Genomic DNA, 12423 nt, shown 5'->3' on the forward strand with positions numbered 1-12423 from the left:
GAACTGTGTTTAGACCAAGAGCCGAATATGACCGAGTTTAGCCGAACCGTGCCGAGTTAAGCCAAAGAGCTGAAACCAGCCAAACGTAGACGAAAAGCCGAACCGAAACAAATTTAGACCATGAGCCGAACCAAGCTGAATTTAGCCGAGTGCAATTGAACAGAACTGAACGATGCTGCCTTTGGCCGAATCGAACAAGCTCAGCCGAACCAAGGAGAGACCAGCAGAACTTTGACCGTAAAAGACGGTGGCGCCCTGACCATCACTCAGTTCCGTACATGACGGCGGCGCCCTGACCGTCAAGTTGTTCCGTGCAGGATGGCGGTGCCCTGGTTGACACAAGGTTCTGTACAACACGGCATGCCCGTGCTCTAATCGGGCGCCGTATAACCTGGCGATGGCCACCCGCGTCATGTGATGCCAAACAAAGATGGGGGCTTTTGCGGCCGGGCTTTCCTTTCTTTCCTGTCTTTCCTTTCCCTATATTTCTAACGTTGTTTTCCTTTCTAGCTTTAGAATAAAATGCAGCAGTAGAAACTCTCAGGCTCCCTGGGAGTAAAAAAAGCCCCAAACTCTAATGATTTAAAGAAAGCTCTTTACTCCCTGGGAGCCTGAAAGTTTCTACTGCTGCACCAGACATATAGCTTTTATTCCTTTAATATATACTTTATAGGGCCCCAATTACTGCTCCAGCTGTCAGTAACGAATAGCAATATCCATTAACCCCATCATCAGTACTCCTATCTACATTCCCAGTCAAATAATGCACAACTAAGAGGTAATTGCATCACGATTATGTAGTTACACAGAAAGGCAATACATCCCCACAGCTACGGGTCACCATTAAGCCCACCCCTCACAATAACCTTGCGGCTGCAGCCACTGCGTCCCGAGAGTTAAAATGACGTTTCTTTAAAACCCGCAGGCCCGTTGGAGCTTGCAGTTTGTGTCACGTAGAATTCCTAGGGGCTGCCATCAGGAAATGTGTGAGCCGAATCCAGCCGGGCTCGGCCGAACCGAGCAGAGCTCTGCCGAATGGCCGAATCTGGCCAAGCGTAGCCGATAATGGCCCTTGAACAGCCAAATGTAGCCAATAACGGCGGAGGGTAGCCCGAAGCGTCGAGTGTAGGTGAAGAGCAGAACCAGGCCAAGATTTTCTGAACCGAGGCGAGTTCAGACCAAAAGCCGAACGGAGCAGAGTTGAACTGAACAGCGTTCAGCGGCATCGAACAAGCTCAGCCGAACAAAGCCGAGGTCGGCCGAACGGAAGAGAACCAAAGCGGATCTTATGAGGCGTGAGGATGAGGAGGGTCTGGCTCCTGCCATTGGCTGTTTTAGGGGGAGGGTTTGCCTCAGCTCCCTTTTGCATGGAGCTGCTGAGTAGAGGGGTTTATGGGGGCTCCCGGGGCTGTCTCCTGGAAGGACGGTGAGAGCTTCTCACAGGGTCTGGGGGAACACCAGGATCCGCACTTGGATACGTGGAGCGTTGCTTAAAGGTGAGGCACTAATCTTTGTGCCAGGAAGCAGCAGCCCAACAGGTGAGCCCGTGTGGATTTGGAACGGGGACTTTCCCATTTCAATTTCGTCTTGCCAATCCCTCCCCAGTGCCCTCAGGGAATAAAAAAAATGGAACTTATGAGGACAAAAGACATTAAGGAGAGGGAAGCAGCTACTCTTCTATTATTGTCTGTGTTTGAGCCAGGGGGGAATCCCCCTTCACTTGTGGTTTTAAGGGTGTTGATTGAAAGAAAATCTGCTTTTTCCAGGCTGTTAGGGGTACCACAGGGGTGACAGGGAATCCCTGCGTTCTATTTTAAATGCAAGGGGAAACATATCGTATAGAAATATAAATACATATAAATATATTCGATGTATATAAATATATGTATTTATATACAATGTACATAAGTTAGAAAAATAATCGAAATCAATACAATACATAATGAAATTATACTGCATATATATATATTATATGTCATATATATCTAAATATACTACCTCTGTTATAATAGTAAATATAATAAAGCAATATATAATAGTAAATATATTACAATATAGTATACAACCACTTAAAAATGTAGATATCAAAAATATAAATATAAAAATATGTAAATATAGTTCAAAATGAAGGGGGTTTTGGTTTTTTAGATGGTAATATGCAGAGTTTTTATTATAAAAATTATGAATATACATTAAGATAGATATCTAAGTATAGAAATATTTCTTTAATATAGAAATATACATATAAAAATAAAAACTAAATGAATATAAGTATTAGGATTACATATGAAATATAATATAAAAATTATATTAGTACATTCACATGCCTATTATATACATTGATAAATATAATGGACCGATATAAACTATAAATGCAAACGTGAATACAATTATGAAAAATATAAATATTAAAAGTTTTTAATATAGCTTAAAATAAAGGGCTTCTTTTGGCTTATATTTGGTTAGAGGAAGGGGTTTATTTGAAATAATATGAATATACATATTGATGTTATATATTTCTAAATGTAGAAATACAAAATCAATATATACAGATATAAAAATATATAAAATATGAATAAATAGAAGTAATAGGAAGAGATGTAATATAGAATGTAAATAACAGTATACATCAATATCTATCTCAGACATGAATGTGAATATAAATATAAAATATATAAATTTTAAAAAATATTAATTAAATATTTAAAAGAAAGGGATTTTTTTGGTAGAAGCAGGAGGTTTTTAAAAATAATATAAGTATTATGGAAATATAAATCTCAATATAGAAATATATAATAAATTCAAAAAGATGCGTATAAAAAAATATAAATAAGTAACATGAATAGATGTAACAGAATATAAGTTACATTATAGATATAAATGTGGATATAAATATGAGAAATGCTGCACCCCGCGACCCCGTGCGCCCCTCTCCAGGCGGCGCAAGCAACCGTGTGCCGGAAAATCCCGGCGGGGCGGCGTGCAGGCGGCACAGGAGGCGGAGCGGGCTCCGGGCGCTTCCCGCCCTTTCTGCCGCCAGCTTTGGAAGGTCCCGTCCCGTCCCGTCCCTTCGCCTCCCCGCGCTGCTGCTGCACCGCCCCTGGCTCGGCCGCCGCCGAGCGCGCCGCTCGTGTCCTCATCCTCGGAAAGGCGGCGGAAAATCGCGCCGAGAGCGCGGGGTCGGTCCCGCCGCCTCCTTGTCCTGGTGGTCGCAGCGCTCGACGGGCCGGGGGCAGCGGGCGGGGGCGGGCGAGCAGCGTCGGACGAGGGCTGCAACCCGCGACCCCCGTGCGCGCCCCTCTCCAGGCGGTGGAAGCGACCGCGTGCCGGAAAATCCCCCCGGGGCGGCGGCGGGGTGGTGTGCAGGCGGGACGCGCCGGCGCGAGCCGTGCAGAGCCGAGGGGAGCTTTGCCGGGCCGGTGGGCGGGAGAGGCGGCACGGGCGCTGTGCCGGTCCGGCCGGTGCCGGCTGCTCCCTCCGCTCCAGACGCGGGGCTTGGGCGCTGCCGCCGTCCCCAGGGTGGCCCCGCGCCGGCTCTGCCGGGCAGGTGGGAGCGGGCGGAAGTCTCCTGGCGCGGCGCTGCCCCCGCGTGCCGGAGGAGCCGCTTTTTTGCCGGGATCGCCGGGCCGCCCCGGGGCGCTGAGTGCCGCCGTTCCCGTGGCTCGCGTGGCCTCCCCGGTGCTCCCCGCCCCGCGGAGCGACGCCGGCCGAGATCGAGTCCCAGCAAGGGGCGCTGGGGGACGCTTGCAGCTCCTTGTCTTTGGAGCGTGCTTGCGAAAGTCACTGAAAGGAGGGAAGGGGGAAAAAACCCCAGCCCCGACCACGCAGGCTCTTTGTCTGTGGGCTTTTGTTGGTCTTGGTCTGTAAGTGAGCCACAGGTTTAAATAATACCGCGGGCGTCTTCTGGAAACAGCGTTCCATGCAATTCGCACTGTGTCGTGAGACCTCCGGGTGTGCGTTTTTTCATTGCTGCGTCCATCCAGCGGCAGGGGCAGAGGGAATTGCAGAGGGGGTGTGACGAGCATCTTTTCGTCATGAGGTTTTTGCGGTGGTTTGGTTTTTGTATCGGAGTAAAGCGGATTAATTTTAGAAGAAGAAATGACAGTTTTGGCCAAATTTTTAGTTTTGGCTAGTACATGAGAGCTTAGGTAAAATAAGTAAAAAATGGATTTTTCCTTCTGTTGTTTGTGTTTGACAATATAGTTCAGAGAAAATTTGGGTGAGGATGATAGAGAATATCCTATTATCACTTTAAGACATTTTATTTTCTTATATCATAGGTTTAATGATAAAAATAATATATCTTACTTGTATGTATACATTGAGATATATATACAGGTAAATGTATTTCATGGCAATGCTGTTCATTAAATAGTGGCATTTATATGTGGCTTTTATTAATTTTTTTGGTGGCATATAGTGCGTTGGTTTATTTTTTGGTGTTATTTACTAGTTGTAGTTTGGTTTTTGTGATTTTTTTTAATCAAGTTTGGTATAGCAGTGTTTAATGATGGAGTTAAGATATGATACGTTATAGTTAATTTTTTTTTGTTTTGGTTATGTGTGTAGGTTAAATGGGGTTGTTGAAGGGTGAGTGGGTCTTGGTGATTATTATTTTTTTGGTATTTTAGTTTACAGTGTATTTTTTGGATGGGAATGACAGTATTTGAGTTGTTGGCCGTTGCTGGTGGTGTATTCTTGAGGTAGTATTTGGTATTTGTTGGGGAGTTTTTTAAGAAGAGTTAATATAGATGGTTTTAGATAGTTGAGGTCAGGTTTTTAATGGTTTTATGGTTTTTTTGTCTCTATAGTAGTTATTTTAAATAATTATTTGAGATATTTGGGTTTTAGGAATATCTGCTTTGGAGGTAAGGTTTTCTTAGTTTTTGGGATTTTTTGGCACAGATTATACAGGTTCCATTAAGGGGTTTGGACACGGGGTTGTCGTTATTATATTAGGTAGCGTGGTTATGGGTAATCCAAGGTGGGTTTTTTGGTGGAGTTTTTCTGTTTAAAATTTATATATCGGTCTACCTAGGTTAGCGGCGTTTGCGACGCAACTCTAAGCATCCATTATCGTTTGCGTGTTTTAGATGGTCCACGCGCGTTACTCCAAGCATGAAAAACGGGCCAACGGACCTCGTTCGTCTCTCTCCAGAGAATTCGGGAAGGAGTACAGGGCTTTGCGATGGAGCCTTGACCTTTGCCATTTGAAGGCGTCACCTGGAAATGCCAAGATACGTGGAGCGCGTGGGTGCTTCCTGAAACTTTGAACTGTACCGTATGTCTGCCAGTCCCAACCACTGACCACCTCCTCCGCAGGCTGCCTCGACCGTCCCACGCACCTCCTGCAAACTTCTATCAGGAACCTGGCCTGGTGAGTTCTCTTTCACAGGTAAAAGGGCCGGCCTTGGTCTTCAGAGGCCCGTGGCCCTGAGTGGGTGGCCGCCTCCCCAAATTCTGCCTGGTTCAGGATACCTCCCAACCCCAACCCACCACCACCTGGAACTCGGGCGACTTTGACAGTCTCAAGCGACTCCTGTAAACTGACATCCAGGAACCCTCGGCCGCTGAGTTTTCTTTCCAGGGAAAAGGACCGGCATTGGTGTTTAGGGGCCCGTGGGCCCGAACGGGCAGTCGGCTCCTGAAATTCCAAACGGCACCGGATGCCTCCCAGATCCGACCCGCCACCACCTGGAACTCAGGCTGCTTTGACATTGTCAAGCGCCTCCCGCAAACTGACGTGAGGCACCTGGACCGTTGAGTTTCGTTTCCCAGGGAAAAGGACCGGCCTCGGCGTTCAGGGGTTTGCGGCCCCGAGCGGGCGTCCGCCTCCTCAAATTCCCAACGGCACCGGACGCCTCCCAGACCTAGCCTGTGTTTTGCGGAGAAAAGATCAAAAACTCCACAACTCGTGAAAGTTGTAAAATCGGTATGTTTATCGCAGCTCTGGACGCATGCAGGGATTTCTCTCCTCTAAAGGCACGCGTGCCTCTGGGGGGTCCAAGTCCCGTTTTTATCCCTGTCTACAAATGTATATGCATACAATTTCACTATAGGTTCATACATATTCATTCTACTGATTTCATGTGACACTTGCTCCTAATCCTTCAGAAGGAACCCTTGGGTCAGGTTGCCCTGCTGTGTCTGTTCCCCTCCTCCCCCTGCTTGTCCTTCAGCTGGAGCAGTCTCTCTAAGCACAGGCTCTTCAAGAGAACAGGCAGTGAGACTAAACAGCAAGCTACAGACTTAATTTAAAGATGCACATTTCACCTCAATCAAAATGGATTTCTACCCTGGAAAATTTTTACTCTGTCACAAACTTTAGCTGCTTCTACAGTGCCAAGCGCCTGCTGCAAACTGACACCAGGAACCTGGTCCGGTGAGTTTCGCTTCCCTGGGAAACGGACTGGCATTTGCATTCAGCATCCCAAGGCCCGGAGCAGCCGGCCGCCTGCCGGAATTCCGCATTACCCAGGACGCCTCCCGGACCCGAACCGGCACCAGTGCCAACTCGGGCTGTTTTGAAAGCGCCCAGTGCCACCTGCTATCTTCCATCAGGAACCTGAGCTGGTGAGTTTCGTTTTCCATGGAACAGCTTGGTAGTAGCACTGAGTAGCCAGCCCCCTGCTGGAATTCCGCATTGCGCAGGATGCCACCTGGACCCCAGCTGGCACCAGTGACATCTTGGGCTGTTTTGGAAGCGCCTCCTGCAATTTTCCATCCGGAACCTGGGCTGGTGAGTATTGTTTCCCTGGGAAAAGGCCCGAAGAGTTGTTCAGGGGCCCGTGGCCGGGAGTAGCCATCTGGCTGCTAAAATTCCACATTGCGCAGGATGCCTCCCAGACCCAAGCCGCTACCACTGCAAACTCGGGATGGTTTGATAGTTCCAAATTGTCACAAACCGTCCATATTGACAGGTTTCGTGACGATTCGTTTCCAAAGGATTTCTCAGTACAAAATACCAACACAGCAAAGGTGGTTTGCAGTAACAATCAAAACAGCGTACTTTATTGAACGATTACAGCAAAAATGCGTGTGAGGGGAAAGAGGGAAAGCGGGGAGAGCATATGGAAAAGTAGGGGGGTAAAGAGAAAAGAGGAGGCTATAGCTACCGCCCGCGGGAGCGACGGGGTCCTTCGGGGTCCAGCCGAGGTTCCGTCAGTCGAGGAGTCGTGCCAAGCGCGGGGAAGATCTTTGAATCGGACTAGCTAACCTGGGGGTTTTTATCTTATGGAGAATTGTCAAAGGGGGGGGGGGGAAATAATGCAATAGTTTCCTTCTCGGTCCAATGGTCCCAATAATCACTGCCCACAAGCAAACATCACAGTCTGTTCTGTTCCCCCCGCCAGCTCCCCCCAGGTTTCAGTCTCAATCCTTGGGGAGAAAAGGAGTTTTCTTTATGTAAGGGTTTCATGTCTCAGTCCTTGGAGAAGAGGCCTCTCCCATCCCAGTCAGTCAGTCACAGTGGTTGCAGAACAGATGAAGGGTCTTCTGTGGGGACCACCTAAAGGTTATTCCAGAAAAGAGAACATCCAAGCTGAGAGGTAGGGAAATTCCAAGGCTTGTTGTTGCAGAAAGGGTCAAGGCACTCCTTTGCACAATTACTTGGCAGGCTGGGAGTTACGTCTGGGCCTTGTAAGCTTGGCAGACTTTCATCAAACCAGGATATCAAACAGGATCTTTTGGTGGTCTCAGTTTCTGTCTTTTTTCATGACGAAAATCATGAGAGAAATTCCGGACAGACTATCACACGACCCGGTGGCTCATGGTTTTCTTCATTCCGGTTAATTTGTTTTCAGGCTTCACACGTAGGTAGCATGCCTCGGAAAATGGAGACAATATAACGGGGGGGGGGAAGAGAGAGAGAAAGGAAAAGGAGGAAAAAGGAAAAAATAAAGAGAGAGGGAGAGAGAAAAAGAAGGGAAACAATTGTGCAAATATAATTAGTATTGTTGCAAATATAATTAGTATTGATTCAAACAATATTATTACAAATATAATTAGTATTGATTGTATTGATTCAAACAATATTATTTCTCAAATAATCAAAACAAATAATAAACAATTAAAGCCAAAACAATAAACAAAATCATAAACAAGTATCAATTTTAAAATAATCTTTCAACATAATATCAATCGCAACAGCATCATTTTTATATAACGATTTTCAAATGGTTAATGCAAATCACAAATAATCAAAGCAAAGGCGATTAACAAATCATAATACAAATATTAATTGTAAAAGAAAATTTCTTGATACAATCCACTAAAATTATAAATGATTTCTACTAGATCATAAGTTAAAAATCAAGGTTTATTTTAAAACATATGTCTTAATTTATATATTTTTTGTGTCAACAGTCTTGGGGATGTCTACTTTATAAAGGACCTCAGCCAAGTTGTGCATTAATTATAGATGTCAGCCTAATTAACTGTCTCATCATCTTCTAATTCATTACAAATAAGATTATTGATAGAACAAAACTAATCAAAACTAGAATAAAAAGAACAACAACGGGATGACACATAGTGTTTAAGACACTTGTGGCAGTTGGTGACTACCTAAAAAGAGTGTCTCACCCCTTGTGTTCTGTATCTTTCTTTACTCTTTCCAGGACACGATGTATTTGTCTTACATTGTGATGAACAGTCACCAAGGTTTTCTGTCCGTTTTTCTTGATCTTTTCTAAGATTTCAACCAGGTCTCGACGGAACAGCAGTTGTGTCACCAAAGTGAGGTTCATCAGATGGGAGTAGGCATCAGCTTGTGAATCAATGTGTAGTTAGATTGCAACAGGTAATGAGAGGTAACTGGAGCTTCATAAGAGAAATCACATCTTATGATCTCAGTAAAGTTTCAAGCACAAAAATTTGAGTGATTTTTAGCGTCTACCACGTCATCTTCTACAAATACAAAATTACAAGCAGTTCTAAAGCATGCACATCCATTGCCTATGTATATCAGGACTGTTTCAGACGCTTCATTAGGATTAATTTCAAAGCGACAGATATTTTGCTCTGTCTCTAAACAAATGTCTTGAGCTACGATTGTATCGCTGTCACAGATGAACCCTCGTTGTTCCCGAAAAATACAAGATTCCAGATAGACAGTTTGCCATTTTTCCCCAATGCGGCGGGCCCATTCTCTATGCTCAGAAGGATAGAGAACAGCTCTGCCGTGGTTCAGCCTTAATTCAATAACAGGAACAATCAAATGTACGGAGGCATTGCGTACGGTTAACACAAAAGCAGTGGCTGTGTTCGAAATGGGGTCATAGGTAAAATCACCAATTCCAGCAGGGTTGGAATTCTCTTTCAAAGTCAGTGGCACTGTCCCAGATTATTTTTTGAATTTCAGTGGGAAAAGTGCCTTCTTCACCTTCTCTTATAATTGAGGCAGCAAATGACTACATCTACAATTGTGCTCGGATACAGCTGAGAGCGAATGAAACGCTGTTTTGTGTAGCACCAAGTACATCAATTACCAATTTGTAATCATTTACATTTACTTTCTCCTAAATTGGCAAAATGTTTGATGGCGACCACTGATTCTTAAAGCAAATAAAAACAACTTCAGTGGTTGCTATAATTTGGTCAAATCTCTAGTTGTGCCAGCAAATTTATTTAAGTTCAATTAATTTACATGTTATATCATCACCTGGTGTTACCAAGCAAATAAAAACAACTTCAGTGGTTGCTATAATTTGGTCAAATCTCTAGTTGTGCCAGCAAATTTATTTAAGTTCAATTAATTTACATGTTATATCATCACCTGGTGTTACCATAAAGGGAAGGGAAGACATTATTTTCGTTGTCTAGACGTAGCGTTATCACGGTTTATCAGGTCTTCATGTCCCTCGTAGTTCTTCTGTAAAAGTAAACACAACAGACTCTGCCACGAAGAGGCAGAAAAACTTGGAACAATGGAATTGTCAGAGAGGTTCCGAACACCAGCGGTACTTCCCCTACAGCAGGGGGAAGTCCACCAAAACCAGGTTGTCCAGGGTAACGCGCCGGGTCCTTGAAATCATCCGGTCTCCGTAGCGAAGGAATTGTGCTTGGAGCTGTCGAGCGAACAGCAGCGATTTTGGAACACCCATTTACCTCCCATCTATAGTAAGAGGTGTGAGAAGTCCATTTAATCTTTTCACTTTTTGCCCAATCCTGCGCACGTTTGACAGTAAAGTCAGAAACATTATCAGACTGAAGTTCCTGTGGTTTTAGGAAAATTCCAAACCAACCTTGAATTGCTTTAACAGTATTTTCTCTGGTAGCTCTTTTAAATGCATCAGCCTGGACCAACCCAAATATAAACATAGCATAGGATTCAGTGTTAATGCAAACAAGAAAATAATTCTGTCCCTCATGTTGGAAAATATTCCAAACAGTTAACAGTTCCTGAGCACTGTCTTCTCCCTCTCTGTTAGCAGAAGCAGGGGAGAGAGGAGGGGTTGCTTTAATCACAGAGACAGGCTTATTTTGCCTGCCCCCCAAGCTCTCAGTTTCTTGGATCACCAGGTTCTCCTCCACCTCCCTGAGAGCCAAGCCAACCACAAACAACCCCCCTTCCCAGGCAGCGTACCTTTTCTCAGTATCTTTGAAACCACGGGAATAAAAACCAACAGGCTTTGTCAGACCCTCGGGACCCCGCTGCCATATATGAACAGATAGCTGTGAGGAGGCAAACTTCCACTCCACCTGAAAGGGATCTTATAGTGTCCAGTACTTGGTGAGCTGTTACTTCAAAAATCAGCAATTGCAATTCTTCCTTTTAAGGAGGAGTCCAATCCCATTTTATCTCTTTTCCCAGCAAGTCATAAAGGGCAACCAATGGGTCACTTTGGTTACTAAGAAGTTTATCTGGTCTTTCTATAGGAGACATGGCTACTATCGTCTTTTGAGGGAAAATCTCTGCAGGTCTAAGTGCTCCTGGAAGCCCTTGAATTAAAGAGGTAATAATTTCAGGCTTTATAGGTGACTGCATTGGTGATTCCAAACCAGGAATTAATTTCTTTACTGCATCATTTGCAGGCAGCCAGCTTTGTGAATGTTTTCCCAGAGTTGGTCGGGGGTACAAACCAAAGGGTTTCTCCTTTCCAAGGGGTTGAGCCCCTCTGCCCAATAAGCTGTGTGCTGATCTAGGGACAACGGGATACGTCCGTCTCCCCTTGTTAAGAACACCCCATGTCCCCAGCACTTACTGGCCTCTCGTTCCGACAAAAGAATCTGATCACCCCCGGCGAGAGACACTCGACATACGTATTCTGTTTCGGGTTTGTGGGGGAGAAGCCCGTACTGCTTTGCAAGTTTTAATTCAGCAGCAGGGTACGGGATTTCTTTAGCGGTTATGTGCGGGTCAAGATCTTCATTATTGATATAGTTGCATTCTGATTTAATAACAGGTTCTATGCTATTGTAACAACAGTGTTTCCTGCAATTTTTCATCTGAGCCAATTTTGTTTGAGGGCAATTTTGATTAACTTGAGGAGTTTCCTTCTCTGCCTCATTTGAGGAATCAGCATTATGTGAATTTTTAGCATGTTCCTCTCTCAAGGCAGCCCCTAATAACTTATTTTCATTTCTGTCTTCATCTAATTGTTTTTGCAAGATTTCAACTAGGTTTTGGAGGGAGTCTACGATAGCATTTCCCTCGCTTCTTCGCTTAAAGCGAGTTTCTACGGCTGCCGTGAGGCAAGCTCCCAAAACTGAGCAGAGGATAGTCTTATCTTTGGCCAGTTGGAGTTTGGATTCATGTTGCAGAGCACATATTCTATCAATAATATTTTCTGAATTAAACCAATTGCAGTTTGCCCATTCTTCTCCACCTGGAGAAGGTGTGGCATTGTATTTAGCAAGCAGAGCATAAAATTCAGCCTTACCTTTTGCAGTGAGATTTTCAGTCATTTTGTGAAGGGACTAAGACTATGACAGGGAATTAATTGCAAACTCAAAACTCAAGTTATACAATCACACAGCTTTTCCTGTGTTCCCCTTCACTTCCCTGGGTAGCTGAAGAGACAAAATCTGCCTAGGAGGCCCTATTTGGTCGCTTCAGAAGCGTCTCTTCCTTCCTAGACAGCGTACACTCACGCACACAGAGAACGATTTCTTTGGGAGGGAACCAAAAACTACGACAGGGAAACAACCGCACAGCTCTTGCTGCGTTTTCCCTCACTTCCCTGGGTAGGTGAAGGGACAGTTCTGCCTGTTTGGTTACATCAAGTTGCCTCTTCCTTCCCACACAGTGCAGATACACACAAACACAACAACAAAACTTTTCTTTGTGAGGGTTCCAAAAACTACCGCAGGGAAATCACAATTACACGGCTTCTGTTGTGTTTCCCCTCGTTTCCCTGAATAGCTGAAGGAGCTAATATTTTTGGGAGGCACTGCTTAGTTTCTTCAGGAGCCCCTTCTCTT

Source organism: Fringilla coelebs (genome assembly GCF_963513975.1).
Source record: "Fringilla coelebs genome assembly, chromosome: 2".
NCBI classification, from domain to species: Eukaryota; Metazoa; Chordata; class Aves; order Passeriformes; family Fringillidae; genus Fringilla; species Fringilla coelebs.